This window comes from Chanodichthys erythropterus, chromosome 12 (genome assembly GCF_024489055.1).
Source record: "Chanodichthys erythropterus isolate Z2021 chromosome 12, ASM2448905v1, whole genome shotgun sequence".
Lineage (NCBI taxonomy): Eukaryota > Metazoa > Chordata > Actinopteri > Cypriniformes > Xenocyprididae > Chanodichthys > Chanodichthys erythropterus.
In genome coordinates this window covers 46,053,560-46,069,466 of record NC_090232.1, presented here as the reverse complement: position 1 = coordinate 46,069,466, position 15,907 = coordinate 46,053,560, and the positions used below count along the sequence as shown (strand labels likewise).

Genomic DNA, 15,907 nt, shown 5'->3' with positions numbered 1-15,907 from the left:
ACTGTAATCATAACATTTTATGAATCAGCAGAAGAGAAAGAGCAAGAATCCACATGCTGCAACGTTTATTCCAAAAACACAAACAAAGATATTCCACATCAAAATCCAAACCAGGAACAGGAACAAAATGCAAGGAACAAGAACGTAACAGCTTCACAAAACATGCAAAAACAACAACTGACACAATTCAACTAAAACACAGAGTATAAGGCTATGTTCAGACTGTCAGTCCAAATCCAATTTTTGTGCATATCTGATTAAAATCCAATTAGATTTAGCAAGTGTGAACGGCAAAAAAAGAAGAAGAAAAAATCATTCATATGTTTTTTGAAATCATATTCAAATTGCATTTCAGTGAGTCTGGCTGCTCTAATCAGATTTTGTGTGGTTTAAATGAGTTTTCTCACTCCATGTAAAAGGCAACATCAGACGTTGCTATAGGAAGTTGTTATAGTGCCAGATGAGCATAAAATGAAAATATAATGCACAAAAGTTTTGTGACCAGCGTAGACATCTGTATTGCAAACCCCTGAATGCTGCGATTGTTGTTGTTTTTGGTGTATGCCTCCCAATGCAACGCATTGCCATAGAAACCGAGGCAGATATTCAAGAAAACGAGTGGCATGGACACACAATTCAGACCTGAACAGTTGCGATACACAGTGTGGACGTCAATAATTTCAGATCAGATTCCAATTGGATACACAAACAATCTGATTTGGACTGACAGTATGAACGTAGCCTAAATACAAAGGGAAACCAAGGGGATAACAAGGGACAGGCGTAACAAGTGGGCATGGTAACAAACAAGGGTAGCTATGGAAGCACAAGGGAGTAAGGAACAAGGGCAACAAGGAACAGAAAAACTTCAACATAAAAATCCTTAACCATGAGACAGGCTGGAATCATGACAACATCACCTACATATTAATTATACAAAAATACAAGTCATTTTGTACGGAAGAGGATTAGGGCCAAGCAATAATAAAAAAATAAAATCATCTCAAGATTAAAGTTGTTAAATTTCGAGAAAAAAAGTCGAAATAAAATGTTGAGAATAAACTCATTAAATTACGATAAAAAACTCGTTAAATTTCAAGAAAAAAAGTCGAAATAAAATGTTGAGAATAAACTCATTAAATTACGATAAAAAACTTGTTAAATTTCGAGAAAAAAGTAAAGATAAAATGTTGAGAATAAAGTCATTAAATTACGAGAAAAAAAGTCGTTAGATTAGGAGAACAAATTCGTAATTTAACAACTTTTTTCTCGTAATTTAACAACTTTTTTTCTCAACATTTACTCTCAACATTTTATTTCGACTTTTTTCCCGAGTTTTTTTCTCGAAATTTTACAACTTTAATCTCGAGATGGTTTTATTTTTTTATTATTGCTTGGCCCTAATCCTCTTCCGTAATTTTGAGACGTCAACTGTTCATATACTTATTTTAATAGTTTAGTTATAAAGGTTAATCCCCTACACCTATAAAACCTGTGACCTTCTCTCCTGAAAATATATTTTGCTATTAAATATTTAAATATAAAAAGGACTTTTCTATGAGCTTTTTGAGCTCAAACATGAAATCAGTTTGTAAAAATATGCTTTTTACCCTCCACCAAGACAATCTTGTGGGTTTCAAAAAAGATTAAATAATACAGTTTATAAGTTCTACATCAATAGTATTTATTGATGTAGATAAATACTTATAAATACTATTGATGTAAAATAATATTTATTCTACATCAATGGTATTTAAACGACTGGTATTTTTTTTTTACCATTTACAGAAACAGGCTGAGACTACACTGAACATCCAAAACATTGATTCTGTTGTGTGTTTTACTGTAATCATAACATGTTATGAATCAGCAGAAGAGAATAAAAGCTGAATAAAGCAGAGTAAAGCCGCTCAGTTCAGCCTCCTATGGTTCTGCCGCTACCCCAGAAGACGCAGTAGTTCAGCACGGCACTTGAGCAGTACCTTTTATTTCCTGAAGATGATGCTGTATTCCTCAGTGTTGTTTGCGTCCACAGCAAATACATCTGAAGAACTTCCTGTACTGCTGTCTGATCTGTACAAGAATGAGACGAGAGGTGCTGAGTGACTTCATGACATCAATTTAGCCTCTGAAACTCATCAATCATAGTGGAATTATAATAAACAGGTAAGAAAATGTGTTTTAAGAGACTTTCTGAAGTAAACTGATACTTTTCTTCCATACTGTCTTTGGAGAGAGTGAAACAGTTTTCCTATGGAGCAGGATGATAAAATGACTTCATTAATTACAGAGAACGAAACAGAAAAAGAAAGCCGGGCATAAAATTTTGAAGTCTTTTCAAACAGAAGAGTCAGAAAGTAAAAGTCCTGCCATATTTTTTATTCCACCCACTAAAGCATTGTTAAAGTTAATGAGAAAATAAAGTGATTGAGTGATGATTGACCATTATTGAAGACACCTGATGATCTCAACGACGGTGAGAATGGGCTTGTTTGAGATGAGCAAATTCTGCGCAGAACCGATCACCGGTGATCCCCGCGAGATGCATGCCGGTTAGAAATGTGTCTGAGGGTGGTCTGCCTTGCTCTGATGTCATGCTGACGTGTGTCAAAAATCTCTCGCGAGGGCGAGGCGGCCTCATCGGATTCTGCAGTCGAGCGCAGTTCCTCTCCACCGATTGCGCTGATCAAAAGCATGATGGGAAACGACTTATTGACGGCACAGCTTAATGCTTATTGGTTTAAACAACCGTGATGTATTGATCTCTTTTAAAAATGTTTGATTTTAAAACACTAATACCATGATTTTACGCGTATAAATTATGTGTGAATAGTCCTAAAGTCTCTGACAGTGTGATCTCTCTATGGGTTATGTGATTGTTAATATATAAAAACATGTCTGTAATTAAAATAAAAGTGATTGATACACACATCCTTTGAATGGAAATAAATAACAAGTACTTTGGGTGTATTGTTCATTATGTTTATTTTCATTTAAAAGCAACAGAATGTAAATTACATCCAGTTTATCAGCAACACAGCGCACAAGTGCGAATCCCGCGATATCCGCCTTTGATCTCGCAGGTGTCTGATGCACTACGAGAACGGAGAATTGTCCGTCTTGCCTGCACTTTTTTCACTCCTCCCCTCACTGCAGCCGCCTACTCTCGGCTGAACTTCAGGCGTGGATAGGCGCATCTCAAACAAGCCTAATAATAAAGCATGTTGCAGTGCATTCTGGGTGCCACCAATCATAATATAAACCATGAATAAATTATGAGCTTAATTGTCTTAGTAATTTCATTTATTCTCACTATTAAAATGTTGCTGTTTTTCTGTGACTTTTTAGTAGCTTGTTTTTTAATGTTCAGAGTTGATCTGTTGATCAGAATATGTTGATTGTCACCCTTGTTGAGATTCACAGGCTGATTCTTGATGTCTGTGTGTGTCTAAAAGATTTTTTTTTTATCAGAACAACCTTTGCAAGATCTTTTGGATTATATTGTTATAGTTGATCTTCTGCTGTAGAATCACAGTGCTGCTGTAATCAATAATGTAAATCTAACTCAGAGATTGGGCTCTAAATGAGTTCAGCGATTCAGGTCAAATAATGATTATGTGAAAATATAACCAACACCTGATCATCTTTTCTGTTTTCTTGTTGTTAGAATAGTTACAGCAGTCCAAACAAAATCTAATATTAAAAAGTCAAGGATCAAGAGCTCAACTAAACACTCATCTCAATGATGGTGACTTAAAAATTGTGATTTTCTCCTTTGGTGATTCTGCTTGTTATCATCAGGTGTCTTCAATAATGCTCAATCATCTCTCAATTTATCACCTAATTATCTCATTAATGCTTCAGTGGGTGGAATAAAAATATGGCAGGACTTTTACTTTCTGACCCCTGGGCTTTACACCTCTGTTTAAAAAGCTTGGAGTTTGAAAGCATTAATGGCCATATTCACACTGTCAGTTTTTGAGACTGACAACCGCATTTACTTACAGGTGTGAGTCTCGAAATTTCATGTTCAAAAGTAACAGATTAACAACTGCCTCTAACATTTCTCTATAAAAGACACAGATTGACAAAATCACAAGACCTCCATGAAAACAACTGTAATAGTATTTCAGCCTTCAGTTTTGACATGGCATATGGTGGTCAATTGAGAGATGATTGACCTCTTTATTGAGGACACAATAGACCAGAAAGATGAAGGTTCCCTGCTGGGAGTTCAAGATCAGGAAGAGGATCTCCAGCACCTTACTGCCATTAGTGAAGAAACCCAGAATCCAGGAGCAACCAAGAACCACAAACTGAGCCAGTGTTTTAAATACCATAATCCTGCAGAGAAACAGAGAGAGTTAATGTGTCTTCATTTGACATCTATTTTTTTATGGATTGATCAAATCATAATGTTTACTTGGTTTGTTTCATCTGTGAAACTTCAGCATTCAGATTTTTGAGAGTTGAGTTCAGCCTGATGGTGATTTTGATGAAGAGAATCGTGTTTAACTGAAAAGTAGAAAATGAATAATTAATAACCTTGTTTTCCCTTTAATATAAATTAAAATAATGAGAAATAAGAAAAAAAAACTTGTGTTTAACACAAACAGGACCCAGAAAACTCAAGATTAAAAACTTTATCCATTTTAATCCAGCAGCTGTTTAGAGGAAAACAATAAAAGGACTAAATTAATTTTTCAAAATACTATTTCAGGTGCTGACTTATCTTTTTAATCATGTTTGTATTCATACAGTGTATGCAAAGCTGTACTGTTATCAGATGGCAGAAATTTCATAAAAGCCCCAAGCTGATTTTTTTTCCTTCTAATCAAATTGACTTTAAACAACACCAACTCACTGTTCTCTGCCGTAGCCTTCAGGAAGCAGCCCGACAGACACGCCCACTACAACCAGAGCAATCGTATATCCAATCAAACACAGGAATCCAGTGCTAAATACCTCCCTCTTTTTGGAGCTGATCTGTGATAGGTTCTTCACACAGATGAAGAGCAGCACAGCTTCAATGAACATCCACACAAAGCCCGAGAGAAAGAGGAAGTGCAGCACACCTGATATCACGGCACACGACACCTGGAGACCAAGAGAGATGGTTATGATGATTCTCAGTGAGGCTGTGCTGAGCTGTAGGGCTCCTTCATCATTCTCACCTGATGACGGCGTATGAGGCTCAGGAACTGTTGTGTGAGCAGGAACAGAAGGTGAGCCAGCAGAAGACTGATGCAGATGTTGATTCGAGCCACATTATTCACTCCAGGACTCCACCGACAAAGGGCAAAGGTCAACAGGGACAAACTGAAGAACACCAGCCCCACGATCACACACACCAAATTCAACACATCCAGCAGTGAGTCGTTCTCGCTCTGAGAAAACATGTCAGAATACATGAGTGCCAAATCTGTGCTGTTCTTCAGTGGTCACTATAAATGTTCTCGTACCTCTGGTGGTCTGCTGGTTTGCATGATGAGAGCGAATGTCGACAGATGAACACAGGAACACACAGTGTAGCTGCTGTTGGTCTCTAAAACAGAACAACCATCTACAATCCACTCGCTGATATTCCAGTACACACAGGACAGGCGCTGGGGTCGAACTCCTGCAGAAAGAACATGAAGAAAATATTACAAGACTGAATATTAGATGTTTTCAGATGTTCATCAGTTCTCAGGTTGGACAGAAACACATTTCAGTCTCTCACTCTGATGTGTTTGAGGGTGAAGCTGACTGGTTTGGTGAGTTCAGTGTTGGTGGTTTTGGGAAGAGTAGCTGAGATCACAGTGGACATCATGGTTTTAATCGTGTCATTTGATGTGTTGAAGAAGTCGGGCTTCAGTAGATTCTTCATTGTGTTGAAGCTCATGAAAGCCACAGCAGCTGATGCTGTGTGACAGAAACAGAAGCTTACATGCAATACTATGATAAAACAACATCAAAAAAATAAAAAAAATAAAAAATAATTAATCCTACAGAAACATTTCACATACTTTCATTGTTGTTCTTGGTGATCCCAATGAGATCGATGTCCACAGAAGAATTTGTCGTGTCAAGTCGAGGGATATTATTTAAGGCGACATTTGGTCCAACCACGAAGACTCGTCCCTCTGATTAAAAACAAACAAGCAGTTGTGTGCTATATTAATTTATCTACAATATTTATCTTTTTTTTATGAAAGTCCAATTTAATCCTTCAATTTGCACAAAAGACAAACAAATAAAATAACACAAAAAAAGTGAATAGTTTTCATCTCTGATGTAATTTGAACCATTAAGGTTTGCTTTCCTTTAATCTGCAAACTGAATAAATGTAAATGTAAGCACTATTAACTGTTAGGTCATCAGCAAGGTTAGATCTCATAGCTCAGTAAATGCTCAGCTGTTCAATTAACACCGCTCAATGTATATTAATAATAACTGAAGTGATGAACTTAGACTGCATCAGTTTCAGTTAAACATGCTGTTGACGTGAGCACCATGATGCATATTTGTAGCAATGCAAAGTCCAATTTATTTCCGCGAACCGGTTCAAAAAGCCAATTCTAAGGTTCCTGGTGTCATAAATGATGTAATTTCATTTCTCTGTCATTTCTATGCATTTCTTTTCTAACAACTCACTATCATGTTATATCAGTTAAACATAAAAAAAAGTCATTTGTGTCAAAGCATTTTGAAACGCTAAAATATTTGTCACCATTGTTGAGATTCATACGCTGATTTGTGATGTCTGTGTGTCATCATAAACTAACTTTTAGTGCTCATGTCTGTTAAAATCTTCTGATTGCTGCAGGAACTCATGCTGTAGTAACACAGGTTTAATAATGTAAATGTGTTAATATCAAAACACACTTGTTAGATTCAAATGACCTCAGGCCATTTCATGATGACTACAAAACAATCAACAGACAACCATCAACACCTGACTTCCTTGTGTTACAGCTTTTTTTGCAACTGCAAATGTGTTTGTTAGGGTTACACATTTGCAGTTGCAAAAAAAGCTATAGCACAATGAAGCTTGTTAACAGGCTTATTAAGGCTGAGATGACTCTATATTTAATAAACACAGATTTTGTGGCTCAGATAAGGTCCAGTTCTGGTTTATTTCTTTGCTCTTGGCTGATATGTGGCATTGCTGTGGCCTGCTTGTGGCTCAGATCTGGCAAACAGAAGCGGCCCACACAAGGACTGTAATTCATTGCAGCATGTGGGCCAGATTATCATGCCACATGTGCCAGATGTGGGCCGGATCTGGGCCGACACAATGTTGCTATTTGGGAGTCTGGACTGCTGAGCGAATCATTGGCACAACCCTCCCCACTTCCCAAGAACTGTCCTTATTCAGAGTGAGAAAAAGGGCAAAGAAGATCACATGGACCCCTCACATCCAGCACACTCCCTCTTTGAACTGTTGCCATCCGGTCGACGCTACAGAGCCCTGAGCACCAGAACGACCAGACACAGGAACAGTTTCTTCCCTCAGGCAATCTATCTCATGAACACTTGACAAACACGGAAGACACAACACTATTACACTTTACTTACTAAAAACACATATTTCAAATTTGCACACATCATAACTTTGCTTTTCTTTTTTTTTTTGCACTTTGTCTATCTTGTATAGTTGTATATTATTCTTTTATTCTTTTTATTACCTGTGTCTAGTCTTGTCGCTGTCTTCTTGTTACTCTGTTGCACTGTGGAGCTTCTGTCACTAAAACAAATTCCTTGTATGTGTAAACAACATACCTGGCAATAAAGCTCTTTCTGATTCTGATTCTTTCTATATAAGTTCACAAAAAAACACGATATGTACAGTTGCGGTTTTCTTTTACCTGCGCTTACAGTTTTGGCACGATTCTCTCACTCATTGAGTTTTGCAAGTGTTGGTTTGCAAGTTTGGTTTGCAAGGAGGAAGGCGGGTCTTTCTTCATCATGTAGCCAATCAAATGAGGCTCTAGATGACTCTCGATGCTCTTATCTGATTGGTTCAATAAACACGCCAGATGCCAGAACACATCTTTATCGTCATTTGGCTCAGCATCGTTCTTGTTGCCAGAATGGTACATTTAATGCACACATACTACACGTAAAAATAACACTTACACATGATTGCTTAATAAGCTGTGCACTATAAGATTGACTATCATGTGTTCATAGCGAATTTCGAGCTGGTGTTTTAAGAAAGAAAATGTCTGTGTATTCAGTGCATGTATCATGTTCATCATCATCATCATCATCAGGCCATGATATTAGTTTGTAAAATTGATGCTGCTGAAAGTAGGCCTAGTATCTGCAGTGCATGCATAATTTCACCTGTCTAAGGATCAGGAGTGATTCCAGAATTATTATTATTATTACTGTTTATTAAAATGAGTTATAATATTTTCTTTTCCTTTAACATGTATTTTAGGGGGAACCCCAAATTTTGCACCATTTATCATCTGTAATGCCACCGTGTAGCCTCTAGATCAGGGGCGGTTTCTTCATTAGGGCAATAGGGCGACGCACCACCAAAGTGAGAAAGGGATGGATTTTTCAATCACATTACGTTAGCTGTCACTGCTAGGCTGTTTGTTCTGCCTCTGGATATAGTCCAATCAGCGTCGAGTCACGCTCTGTGGAGTACCGCCTCTTTTTGGGCATTTCAGTCTGGCGTAGATTTGCCCCGAGTGCTCCCATAGAGGTCCGTGTACGGTCCGTGTACCTTCGTATAATTTGTTTTTTCGTTTTTGTCTTCTAAACGGAAAAAGGAAGAAACATTCATTTATCAAATATTCGACCCTCCTCATGAGCATAAATAAACAAATCTCGAGTCGTTTTTTCATATTTTTATTTTCGTTTTAATCACACTTTGTTCTAATCCACCAAAAGGAAAAACAATAAAACCAAAATGGATAAACGGCTTGAATATTTGATTTCTACATGGGTGGGAATAAAACGCCCCTTTCCGCTGATTGGTCAACCAAAGATAAAGCCGCGCCATCAGCTCTCAGCTCCAGAATCAGCTCCGCGCAACAGTAGACTATATATCCGATACATTTGTACGGAATATTACAGAGTTTATTGCAACTACATTTAATCTAGTTCTCATCAAACAGCCAGACTAATAAATAGCTCGACACAACCCGTGCCGGGGCAGAGCCCCCCAGAAAGCAAAGCTCGAGCTTTCTTCTGTATTCATTCGCGTGCCGTGAAATACTAATTTATCGTAATAAATATTAATTTACGTGGCATCATAACTTTGGCACACTTATTAGCCTCAATCTGTGTGCCGGACTGTGTGCCGCACTGGACAGCGCTGAGATTGGTCAGTCTACTGAAGCGCAGAGCAGAATCGATTCAAGGGTCAAGTCATCTTCATTTATATAGCGCTTCTTACAATACAGATTGTTTCAAAGCAGCTTCACAGTGATAATAGGAAAATTAATAGACAGCGTTTGTTTTGGCTTTGCAGCAGCTAAAGTCTATCGAGCTAAAGGTTTTGATTGAATCACTTTCGTTGTAAAAATCAATAATTATTAACTTAAATGACACTTAAATGACATTTTTTAACTGAAAACAGAACAGAAACAGAAACTTTCAATGCGTCTTGCCGTTCATTACGTGTTTAAGGGTTATTTCCATCTATTACCGTCAAAAAATTAATTAGTAAAATAAGCTATATTTAAAATAGCTATATCCTATTAAAGGCATGCCATTTTTTATTTAAAATCTTACATTTAGTCAATACAATTATATTTTTTGCATTATTTTGTTTCAAAGGCATCTTGCACTGCAGAGGTGGCAATGCAGCATATGAAGTTGCTTTTAGATGTATTTACACAATTAATGCTGCTTAGAGAGGTCCGCTAATACATTCACACAGCAGAGCAAATACATAATGCAATTACATTAATTTTATGTATTATACAAAATGATTTGAATACAGAAATATGAAATAAATTACAAGATGAAACGAATATAAAATATCGCCAGTAGGTGGCAGCAAGTCACTCTGTTAATGAACGAGTGATTTTATTCAATCGATTCGCTCGAAACGCTGATTCATTCAGTAATAAAAGGCTGTATGGCTGGTGAATCACTCAAAGACTCGGATTCATTCACGAATTTACTACTATAGGCTACTCTGTGCGCCTTATGTCAGGAGTCGCACAATGATCTGTGACTGATTTAGAAATTTAGCTGGCAGAAAAAAAATAAAACATTGTTTTGAGGGACATACTCAGTGTTAATGAAATAAACGGTTCAAAACAATGTCAGGACTGCTGATCTGCACTTCACTACAATGTAACACTCTGCGCTGTTCGTCGTGCATTTTTGGTGCACAGATTTCAAGAGATGATCAGCTAAATAAAACAGGCGGTGTGCCAATTAGGGGTAGTTGTGACAGCAGATGCAATATAAATAAATTAATATTTAATATGATAAACTAATTCCACCGCATGTAAATGTATGCGCAGGCAGAAGAATGCTATGGTCTGCAGGGTTTGTGCCAAGCCATTCATTAATCTGGTTGTTTGATGAGATATAGACCCAGATGAAATGTCTGATACATTCTCTCCGCGCTGTCCAGCGCGTTGCGTTGCTCCAGCAGAGATTTTTAGAATTGGTCAGCTAAATAAAACAGCGGTGTGCCAAGCAAATACATAGGCTAGGAGTAGTTGTGAGAGCAGATGCCACGTAAATTAATATTTAATACGATATAAATCCGCCAAATAATAATATTTAAACTTAGGCGAATGAATAGCTTATAAAAAAAGCTCTGTCTAGGCTCTACCCCGGCACGGGTTGTGTCGAGCTAGGCCTATATATTAGTCTGGCTGTTTGATGAGAACTAGATTAAATGTAGTTGCAATAAACTCTGTAATATTCTGTACAAATGTATCGGATATATAGTGTTGCGCGGAGCTGATTCTGGAGCTGAGAGCTGATGGCGCGGCTTTATCTTTGGTTGACCAATCAGCGGAAAGGGGCGTTTTATTCCCGCCCATGTAGAAATCGAATATTCAAGCCGTTTATCCATTTTGGTTTTATTGTTTTTCCTTTTGGTGGATTAGAACAAAGTGTGATTAAAACGAAAATAAAAATATGAAAAAATGACTCGAGATTTGTTTATTTATGCTCATGAGGAGGGTTGAATATGTGATAAATGAATGCTTTCTTCCTTATTCCGTTTAGAAGACAAAAACGAAAAAACAAATTATACGAAGGTACACGGACCGTGTACGTTTTGATAGTTTGTTTTCCAATTTGAAATGAAATACGCAGAAACGTTTGTTAAAAAAAAACGGAAAAACAAGATTTTGACTCAATTTTCGTTTTTTCAGGTCACGGATAGAAAACGGAAACACGACTTCAAAACTCGTTTTCCACATGTGGGCGGTCATTACACGCCCCTTTCAGCCGATTGGTCAATCAAATCTGAGCCAGTGACGTCGTCTTCAGTTCGTTCAACAAAATAACAGTCCTCTGCCGCTAAATCAGTAGATGTCATAAATCAGCTTTCTCCTGTGCAACCTAATGCGTATTTCACAGAAATATTTATTTCAGAAATGTTAATCGTCACACTGTTTGTAGTTTAGTGAAACTGCACTACCCACACAGAGGAGCGGATGAAAAGCGCAAATTTAATAAAAAAAATAAAAAATAAAAAAAACCTACAGTTTTTATTTTATTCTATTTTGAATAAATAGAATAAATCACAATAAATACGTAGTGTAAGTAATTTTGAAAAACGAACAATAGCTCATCTCTCTTTATTTATTTATTTTATATGGCCTAATGCCTGCTGAATATAGGCTAATGTTAATAACCCTTTGGATAAAAGATTGAGGGAATATGTAAAGATCAAACATTAAAGATCAAAATTACAGTTATGACAAAAATAATATATAAATGTTAAGCCAAAACAAATTAGTTTAAAGCTGAACTGAAACAGAAACCGGCGTTATAACTACCTCTCTAATTTGACACAAATCCAAATGTTTTAATATTTTTGAAGGATAAACTATATTTATAATTTAAACATTTTATTGTAGGCTACACAGACTACTTAAAATGAGCAGTATAACTTTTTATATATTTGGTTAATTGTATGTTATTTTGAAAGTTACAAGCTGTGATGTCAAGTTACTAAAACTGATGTGTGTGTGTGAGGCGCCGACGCGTTCACTTGAATTTTCTTATAAAAGTGGAAACAACTTAAAATACTCAGACATTTATGGTCAAATATATGTAACACCATTCGAATGTGAAGGGTTAAATAGGCCTATTATTTTTGTACACTCACAATAAAAACAAAACATTGCTCGCAAAATAAACAAAGACATTTTCTGCCGTCTCGGTTTCCTTTCTGTGAACTTCTCAAATGAATCGACACTCATATTGTCGCCTTTTTTCCCCTTTCATTTTGGTAATATGTTAATTAAGTGAAATAAATTTCGCGCATAGCTATTTATTCCTTTTATATAATTTAATCCTTTGTTCTCCCTTCACAGAAGCGCTGCAGGTGCGTGATGATGATGAATCCTCATGTTCTGTTGTTTGTTCTGTTATTTGTTCAATGTTTTTTTTTTTTTTTCTTATTTTAATGTTTTGTTTACCCCTGGGATTTTTTTAATGATTCACAGACATTTATCAAATTTCGTTTAATTCTAATTTAATATAATCTTGTCGGTTAATGAAACGATGATCGCATCAGTTGAAAGTCAGGGGGAAAAACAGAAATTATATTGACAAGGCAACAATAATTTTCGTTTAGTTTAAGTTTTTCAAAACATCCACAGAACTGCATACAGTAAATTTTCCCGCTGTTTAAGCCACGAATATTTACAAAATAAAATAATTATGAAGATGTTAAAAGACAATAAAATAATTACAAAGATAATAAAAGTTCTATGTTTAATATACAAGAGTTTTTGTTTTGCTGTTGTCCACTAAAGCAATTGACGCAGAATCGCTTTAGCCGTTAAATCGAAATTGAAAGTAAAATGTTCAGGGCCATTTATAGCTAATTCATTCAAAAGTGAAGGAAAGACAGAAAAAGTGAGGATAGCAAGTAAACTGTGACATATAATAATGTTCACTCTGTTCATAAAAGTGTTTAATTTAAGAGATAAAATCTGCATGGCCATTAATAAGCTAAGGAAAACTAAAAAGCCCCCCGATGGCGATACCGTTATTAGGTGTTGCCACCTAGTGGATAGCCTATTTTCTAATATGACTGCATAGTCTACTGCAAGGAATGCATCTGCTAAATGATTGAATTTAAATGTATAAAATATAAACAAATTATTAAAATAAGAAAAAAAAAAAAAGTGCAGTAGCCACTGATCTATAATAGAGAATAGTCAATCATTATGTATAGTCTATTGATCGGTGGTAGTAGCCCAAAGGATGTCATGCGCTTAGTAACAGATGTAGAGGCACTTACATTTTACATTTTAAAAACACAATGACAGCTTAAAAACAGAATTTACTGTAGGTTTTTTAAACTTTTTTTTATCTGTGCAAACATTCTGTGAAATCCGCGTTAGGTTGCACAGAAGAAAGCCGATTTCACATCTACTGATATAGCAGCAGAGGACTGTTATTTTGTTGAATGAACTGAAGATGATGTCACTGGCTCAGATTTGATAGACCAATCGGCTGAAAGGGGCGTGTAATGACCGCCCACATGTGGAAAACGAGTTTTGAAGTCGTGTTTTTTTTTTTTTTGCGCCCCCCCAAATATTTTTGCACCAGCCGCCACTGCTCTAGATGGCTGTATAGAACTATATATAAACATATCAACATGAGGGCTTTTCATACTGCATTTAACCCAGGGTCATCGTGCAACCCTGCACTGCTTTTGCGGTGTTAAATGTAGAGGAAGAAGCTAAGCATCCGACAACCAATCGTGTGCCTTATATTCACACGCTTTGGGCAGACACGGAAACACCGTGTAATGTATATAAACAGTCGTTTCTGCGTACAAAAGGAAAAATGTCAAACGGTGATGGAAAACGCAACAATTGGAGTGAAGAAGAGACCGTTTCATTCTATGGCTGTGTATTCCCTGCTTGGTGGGTTTTGATTCAGACCTAATTAGTTATTTGCATATGATTTTGCATTTGGATATGTATATTTAGACATTATTAAAGACTTTTTCTTGTCAAAGAAGAGTTTACATTTATTTGAAGTAACAGTTTTGCATTACAGTCAAACTGCCCAACTAAAGGAAACACTGACCACCAAAATGGTGATCAAACATTTCCAATAAAACATCATTCATTTTCTGAGATTGCAAGCATGATGTTGAACCAACCTCAATGCCATTTCCATTGATTTGTTGTTGAAATTTCAAAAATCGTTCAACATTACTTGCGGGTGCAAAAGTGATATTGATTCAATGTGGTTAACGTTCACAAATAAACATTGATTTAACATTGTTTTAATCATTGTTTGCTAGCTGAGAGTTTTTTTCTGCCCTCTTTTAAAACATTTGTAACTCATCACAATTATATATTTACTGCAATGGTACAAATGTGTACATACATTAGAAATCATTCAGAAAATAAACCAACAGAGACAGTGTGTTACATTACCAGTTGAGATGGTCACTAGTCTGACAGCTGTATTGTTAACATTGTCTGAAAGTTTAGATGAACAGTGATTAATGAACAGAGACACAAATATCATGAATGTATAGAAAGAGCTCATGACGATATAATTACCTGCACAATATGCAAGAGCACATAGACTTGGTCTAACCAGCTCATAGACATAATAATTGCCTGGACAGGCTTTGACTTTAATTGGAAAAGTTGTCATATTTCACATATTTACAATATTTGCAAGGGACTTATATGTTTAAATGGTTGTTGTTAAATGTTAGCTTATTACATTTATGCTGAATATTTTTTAATTTAATTTTTACATTTTCATAATCTGTCTGTAAATGTTTGTATCTGAGATGATAGATTGCCCTTTAGGGGTATAAAAGACTATTTTGTGGCCTGTTTTAGAAAATCAGTTCAATACTTAATACTATTAAATGAAAGATTATATTTCATAATTTAGTCATTCATGATCAAGTTAGCTAAGTTGAATTCAGTTTTAGGTTTCAGTTTTCCCAGCTAACAGGATTTTTTATAAGAACGTTCTCTAAATGTTAAAGGCTCATGAAACCCTAAACCAAAATTTCTGAGATTTTAACAGAGGTATGTAAGCGCGAGTGTTTTCGGTTCATTCCTACGGAAGTTGAGCCGCGCGTAAGTTAAATGTGACGCTCAACTTCCATATGAATGAATCTAAAAATGCTCTGGTCGCTTGCTCTGCTCCAGTCGACACGCAGCCTGACTGACTGAGCGTGTTGCAGGTTCGGCACGTGGATCTATGCTATGTACGCAAGGTTTTTTTTTAAGCTTTTTTTTTTTTTCAAATATATGCATGTATAGTGTGTATATAAACAACTATATATTTTATAATGACTGTAATTACACATGTACATTAATATGTTTTAAATAGAATTACGATTACTGTAGGATATATGTAGCAGGGCATTCAGTAACTCTTGAAAAGACAAAAATAAAGTGTCAGTGTATTTCATTAGATTTTCTTTTTTTTTTTTTTTTAATGTAGTATTTCCTGATGTTTTACCACTGATTTTTAGTGACAGTCGATATGCATGGGCTACTGGCGATGAGAGTTTCCCCCCTCTCCTCTCCTCTCCTCTCCTCTCCTCTCCTCTCCTCTCCTCTCCTCTCCTCTCCTCTCCTCTCCTCTCCTCTCCTCTCCTCTCCTCTCCTCTCCTCTCCTCTCCTCTCCTCTCACAGCCACCACGACCATTTAAGTTGCATTTTTCAAAAAGATTGTGAGCTAGACTTGAGCGGAAAGAGGGGGGTTTCAT

General features: G+C 36.3%; 1 pseudogene; it reads right to left on the bottom strand.

Moving 5' to 3' along the window:
* Positions 1–316: 316 nt before the first annotated feature.
* Positions 317–15,907, bottom strand: LOC137032393 (adhesion G protein-coupled receptor E3-like; annotated as a pseudogene).